Source organism: Falco naumanni, chromosome 10, assembly GCF_017639655.2.
Source record: "Falco naumanni isolate bFalNau1 chromosome 10, bFalNau1.pat, whole genome shotgun sequence".
In the NCBI taxonomy this organism is placed as follows: Eukaryota; Metazoa; Chordata; class Aves; order Falconiformes; family Falconidae; genus Falco; species Falco naumanni.
In genome coordinates, this window is record NC_054063.1 from 33,402,126 (window position 1) to 33,409,553 (window position 7,428).

The following is a 7,428-nucleotide window of genomic DNA, read 5'->3' on the forward strand; positions in this document are numbered from 1 at the left end:
CCCTGTTCAAGGTTGAGCTTGCTGTATTACTACTGCACACGTTCCAGTCAAAGTGAAGGAGAAGTGTGCTTTCCTACACCAAGAATAAATGGCTGAAGTTTATTTTCCAAACGAAGAGGGGAAGGCACATATTCTGCATAGAGCCATCATGGACCTATAAAAATAGGAAATTGCAGCGTGGAGAGGGAGCAAAATCACTGAGCCTGGGCTACATGCTCAAAATACTCCAGTTTGGCCATGCCATGCCCCTGCCCATGCAGGGGAGAGCACAGTGCTGGCGGGGAGTTTGTGCCATTCGATTAGCAGAAGGTTATCACATCTCTGTGAGTTCTGGCAGCTTCCTTCAGTAGGGGATTGCTGGCATGGCCTCAGCAGTGAGTGGAGGTAGTTGGTTGGAGAAAAAGCTTTACGAGTTCCACAAAGAACCCCCAGACTCAAATCAGACTTAGGGCTGAAAACATTGATTTTATCGCATCCCTCCATTGCCTTTGGAGCACAACGGAAACACCCAATCCAGACATCAACCCAATGTCTATGGAGAGCTTTGCCTCCCAAGGAAATGTTCCTAGGGCACCCATTCTTCACCAGGAGGCAAAACCAGCTCCCACCTCCAGATATCTTAGGACTTTAGAAATAGTTGGATCCCAATATTTTTGGCTGGGTCTACCTCCCATTCTTAGGCATATCAATAAATGAGGAAAAACACTAGCTAACACGGCTCAAACACATCAGAAACGAGAACTGCATGGTTGCATGGGTTTTGTTGCATGATTTTTTTGTTTTCTCTTTGCAACCAACCAGGTAGCAAACTAATCAGGAACACCATAAAAATGCTTCATTTTCCTAGTAATTTGAGAGTTTGTCACTGCAGGGACCAGACCCTGTGTGCCAGCAGCACACTGCACAAAGACCGATTTTATTTCAGATGGGTCCACTTTGCTGTCCAGTGCTCTGATTTTAAAGAGTACTTAGAGAGGTTTTTAAAAGACGCTCAGTGAGCTGTGAGCTCTCGAGCACCTTGGCTGTTTTGGAAAATGGAATTTAACTATTAAAAAATAAACTTACTTGGGTAATCCCTAAGTTCCTTTGAAAATAAAATGTTCACATGCTAGATAAATATCTGCGGATAGGCATGATGACATGATGGGTTAGTGAACAGATTTTTTCCAAACCTATGTTAAACAGAGAGAGAGGAAAATCAAATTAATTTACCAATACCCATGTTCCTTATTCAGGCAAAACATTTACTCACTTCAAAAAGACTCTCAGAGTAAGGAAGGAGTTGATGACTTCTGAATGCACCTTAACAGAGTGTTTACTTCAGCCATCCCCTCTCTGGGTAAATTTGAGCTGATTTCTTGGTTTTAGACATGCTAATACAATATCAGCACCTTCTCTTTGGGGGATTTGTTTCCATTTGTACTTAGAAAGGGGGTGAGGAAAAAAAAAAAAAGACATTTCTATAAGTAACACTGCTAGAGAACGTTTAACACTTGTAACAGCTTGTGTTTCTAGACTAACGTTTGACTGCAAAAAGTCCATGTGAAAGGAGGTGAGAAAGAACACAGGATGCCTGAAACAGCGAGCACACCTCCATGCCAGGGCTGTGAGTAGGAAAGCTGCAGCTGAGTTCTTCTCACACCCTTCCATATTCCATAAGGGACACAGCTTTCCCTGGTTCAAACACGCCTACTAGAGCATCCTCCCCAGCTGTCCTGCCCTTGCTGCAACCTTTTGTCTTTCACTCGCCTTTCCTTCTTTTATCTCTGTTCTATAACCATTATCTCCATCAGCATAACTCCTTAAGATACACCTAGACATCATTTTGCCAATGAATGCATTTCACACAACATTAGTCATATTGTACTGTGGATAATTTTTATGATATTGCTGTGCCTCTCCTTGGTACACTGTTACAGTTTAATTTGTACATATTCTGCTGCTGATGTAGTGTCACTCAGTTGTAACCAGAGAGACCATGATGATTCTGTATTATTGCAATGTATTCTCCCTAAAATAAGAAAATAGGGGGGTGGTGGGAAATATATATAGAGAGACTTTTCCTTAAGAGTAAGTTTGTTTGCTTTCTAGGATTAGTTAACTGCAAGACAGGCCTGCCCGCAGGGTCAGCAAAGAGCCGGACCCCAGCTTCACCCAGTGGAAAAGGATTTAGATTCAGGGTTACATCTTGGGCCAATTCCATAAATAAGTATATGCTGCAAATTTCTATTTTGAACCAATTTTTCACTAGAGTGTGAAACCTTAAGGGTAGGGGTTCCGTCTCTGCAACAGTTCATCAGACCCTTTCCAGCTACTAGTCTTCACCAGACAAGGTAATACCAGCTATCTGCTTCCCTTCCCAACGCTGATACCCGTTTTGTGGTTGGAATTTAATGCTATAGATCAATTTTCAGCCCCAGGCATCAGTTTTACATTTAGACATGCAGAGCAGCACTGCTAGAGCCTGTCAACTGTTTTAGGTATTCAACAGCCAATATCAGTATCTAGACAAAGAACTGGCCACACTGTTTTCAGTGCTTCTGCTCAGTGATCGAGTTTCCCATATGGAAATGTTTTGTAAAAATAAGGGATTACTTGGAAAGACACTGGGCTAACCCTGCTGAGTATCTGCTTTTCTTCTTCTTAGTTCTACAGCATGGAACGTTACTGCTGGTATTTTGGACAGTGACCATAAGGTCATAAGACTGAGTGAGTGATTGAGGCTCCTTCAGCTCTTTGTTTACCTCTAGAAGACAAAAGTAGTAATAATTTCAAATAATAAGCAAGAGTTTTGTTTACTTCTTTAAAAGTACTAATTTATTTTTAAAAGGAGCTAAGTTTATCCCACATATTTGAATGCTGCGTGACAGCATAAGTTCCCTTGAGTAATGTCATCTCACTCTTGTTTCCAGCCAATCATAGTGGCAAACATTCTCCTCTGACCCCACCCCATTGATCTTAATCTAAAACTTATAAAAATATTTCTTGCCCTACAAATTTATTCCTCCAAGTCGAGTACATTAAGCAAACATGACTGGCTTGTTATACTGTACCACAAAGAGAGTTATTTAGCTCTGAAGATAAAATAATCTGAGTTGCTAAAGAAGAGTAAAGAAGAGCTAATCTCTTGGGCTGAGATCCCAGAAAGCATTTTGGTACAGTGAAGGTCTTGGGTGTTCACCTCCCTGAGCTGTTGTGAAACAGTCATGTTCTTGTGGGTTGAGCGAAATGCCAGTGCAAGGAGTGCCCTCTGTGCTATTTCAGGTTCTTATTCTGAAAGACTAACTCGGTATCTTAAGCCTCCACCACTTCCTTTAAGGAAAAGGGAGCTTTTCATCTTCTCTGAGGACTGGTGATGATCAAAGCCCTTGGCATACTTAATACACTTTGCATGCCCCGATTTTGTAGTGTGGACAGATGCAAGGAGAAACTGTGATGCAACAATCTCCTATTCTTCCTTGGATCCTCTAAACCTGTTCAGTCACAAAAAACTGCCCTGAGAGGAGTGGAAACATGTCCATCTTCCAAGGCTTCCCCAAATCTCTCACATCAGCTGCTCTATCAAACACGTATTTAGAAAGGGAGTTAAAAGGGGCAGAGAGATTAAGCTCTGCAGCTGCCACCCGTGTCACGCCAGCCTGCACAGGGCTCACTGCATCGCCGTGACACCCTCCACCTCATCCGTTTATATCGGGGCTATAGGCACCCCCGTCACATCTGCCTAGATTCATTTATGCATTTGTTCAGGCATGGACTTTGAAAAATACTCTACGCTATTTTATAACTGAAGGACTTATTTAACAAACTGCAGTATCAGTTAAGACCAGAAGAGGTTTGGCATGAGACAGCAGGTAAGCTAGAGCTAAGAGGCTGAGCTAGGGGCTAACACGATCGTCTCGGATGGTTGAAAGGTGCAGACAGTGATTCTTCAGAGACTACATGGGTTTCAGGTCTGAACCTGAAATATTATAGAGTATAATGAGTAATTCTGGAAAAGAGCAGTTTGATGCTGTAAAGAAAAATTTCTGATGTTGTCCTGCTCGACATTGTACCAAGAGAAAACCATACTGTAAGGTTAAAAAGTCTCAAATTCTATCTACAGGGAGATGAACCAAAAAAGGCCAGTTTGTGAAGATGTAAATAATTAATCCGCTTCAGACTAGAAAGTTGGTTCATAGTCATAATATTATTCATCCTACGCTTATAAGAACCTGTTACATTAGTACTTTCACACAACTAGAGCACATATCCTTGACACACTGATATACACATGGCTTCTTTAGGCAATTGTGCCACCTGGGAGACCCAGCAATCATCCCACTGCCTACAGACACCTAGGTAGGTCCCTGGCTTTGTTTTAAGTGCACCTCAAGAAACAAGGCCAGGTATTAGAAGAATGAAGGTCTCTCCTCAATGCCCGAGACACTCTTCCACACAAGAATGAACCCAGACCGTGCTGAAATGAAGGCGTTAAAATGTCCGTAAGCACTTGGCCCATGTAGAAGTCCTTATCATGCTTTGCTCTTGTGAATCAATCCTTTCAATTAAGGTAGCTGGGCGATATAATGATGTTTTTATTTGCAATTACAGTTTTAAATTAGGATCAATAGAAGCAGCTACAGCCCCACCATACCAAAATTCCTGAGAGGTTCATAGGTTTTCAAAGAACACACTTCTGAAATAAACCCATCCGTTTTCTATTAAAAATACAATAAAATATCATAAGAAAAACACTTAGACCTTAATACAAGAAAAAGACTCAAGGAATCTTACTATTTGTTTTTAGGCATCAAGCCAGCAAGGGCTTCTTCCCTCTGGTTGCCTCCCTTATGGACTTTCCATGGTCACATCTGGAATAAAGCGTGTGGGCACCAGGCCAGGTCAAAGCTGACTCTGTCAGAAGAGGAAAAGAAAATACGCATCTATTCGTTACCATCCTGTATTCCTCACATCTTCAGTGCAAAATTTTGCTTAATAGCAGGCTTGCCCTACAGACAAGTCTTGTTTGGGGTTTTGTGATCAATTCTTCCAAGAAAGGATGCTGTGTACAAAAATACGCAATTCTTTCCATTTGCACAAATTGCGATTATAAAAAAAAAAATAGTCATTACTAAATGGAATGTTAAATACAGTTTTCTAGGGAATTGAGGTTGTTTACCCTATTTTTAAGCAACCCCTCCAAAAAATAATAAAAATAAAGACATGAGCTTGTGTCAAATCAGATCTTTTCAGGAATAAAATTACAACAAAATAAACTATTTCACGAGTTTCACATTTCATAGCATATTTCATAGTTGTTGTACAAGTTGGGGTAATATCTGCTGTGATTTATAGAGCAACAGTGCTGTAAGAATCCTCCCTTCTAATTATAACTGGTTATGAGGTACATCACTCATATCAGACTGTAATTTACTTCCATCTCAAACATGATCTTTTTTTGCCTGTTTATTATCATAAACTGGCCACAGAAATGCTGATAAAGAGATTACATAAAATGTTATTAACTTAATCCCTTCCCAGTTGGAGTTCCTTCTTTTAATACAGACCTATTTTGACTCTTTGTTTACATGTTGCAGCGTGTCAGATGGTAAATGCTCTCTCTCATGGAAGGTTGTGCAAGAAAGCCTTTCCTATTCCATGTGCTACATTAGACAGAAAGGCTGACTTTGACAGACTGTGCAAAAGAACCTATAAATCCAATGATTACCTCCACTTTCATCAGGCAGTGTATGTAAGGGCTTCACACGTATGGTAGATGTTTCATTTGAATGCAAAACGTACTAAAATTTGTTGTGAAAAACACTTACGCTTTAAAAACATACCATAATTCTAAGAAGAAAGATGCCTGACATATATTTTGGCTGATTTCAAATTCATATATATTTTAAATGATCTATATACCCTAAGCTGTGCATTTTATACAACAGAATGATAACCATTTACCATTCCACTCCATCTAATCCACTGATGCTCCTGATTTATTGGCTAGTCGTGTATAGTGCAGTACCCCTCCTGAAATTCATGCTGTAATTTTTAATTTTTGTTGTGGCTGCTGCTGCTGTTATCTGGACGCAGCGCTTGTCATGAAGATACCATGGTCTTACTCACCCTGTAAACATAATTGATGCTATTGAATATAATAATTTAGTATATCATCCATCTCCAGTACAGCTTGCCAGTACGTGACTTGTTCCTGCAGGTATCTGATTTGTATCATAGACGAGTTGGCTTGATTGCTGTTTTGCAGTAGAGTAATAGTTTCCTGGTTTCCACTGACATACTGAGTATCCCTTGATCACTCAGGTGATCAGTCAACACACAAGTTAATTATGGGTGAAGGGCTCTCTGAAGCCCAAAGATCAAAAGATATGCACAAGGTCTTCTCCAAGCTGTTATTCACAGTCTTAAGCATCAGGCAGTCAGGTGGGATTCCTCTCTCCAGCACTGTCCCTAAAGAAAGCGATATAAAAGTAGGAAACCTGAATTACAGCAGCTAAGAGACACCAAATGAGAATGCAGATTTGGCACGGTTGCCTGCATGGGGAAGATCAGGAATACTCTCATTTATTTATTGTTTTTTAAAAAAAAAATTATAATAATCCAGGGTAGCTGTTTAGAGGTGTACAATCTGACAGTTTGCAGAAGGCTCTCACTTGCTTCCCTGGTTAAACTTCTTTGGTTTTAACTGTAATTACAAGGAAATTCTTACAAATATTGCCATCATCTTTACTTCCATGCACAAAGAATAGATTTTATTGGCAGAAATTGGGAGCTACTGAACAAAATCATTATAAGCCCTCCCAAAATATAAAGGAAAAGCAGTGCTCCCCAGAAATTTTTTTTCCCCATATTTTAACCACACTTAAAACTCAAATGTATGCATAAACATTAGCAGCAGCTAATTATGATTACTATCCTGAATCACCTGTGGGAGACTCACTCCTTTGGGCCACATCCCACACTCCTCCCGGGAACGGGCATCACAGCACGGCGGTGTCCCTCCTGCTCCAAGGCTCCGTGAGCTAAATACAACTTGTTGGACAAGCCCGTTGAACAGATGGGACCTACAGCAATGAAGAGATCGTGGTGTCATGCTGCAGCCACACGCTTTTTGTGCATAGACAGAAGAATCTGCCTGGCAGTAATGGCTGATGCTCACTGGAGGCTTGGGTATCAGCTCAACCTGCACCACTGATCTACACCTGTATTTCTGGTTTCTCCGTCTCTGTGGTTTTCAAGTTACTAGATTAAAGGAGACATAACCAGGCAATATGCCCCAAAGGTTTATTTCCTAAAATAATATCATTACTACTCCACCCAAAGTCACCCTGCCTTTATTTTTAAGGCAGAAGGAACTGAATCAACGAGTTGCAGATTTGAAGAGATACTACGTAAGGTCAGATGTCCAGGGGACTTTGGTGCAAGCAT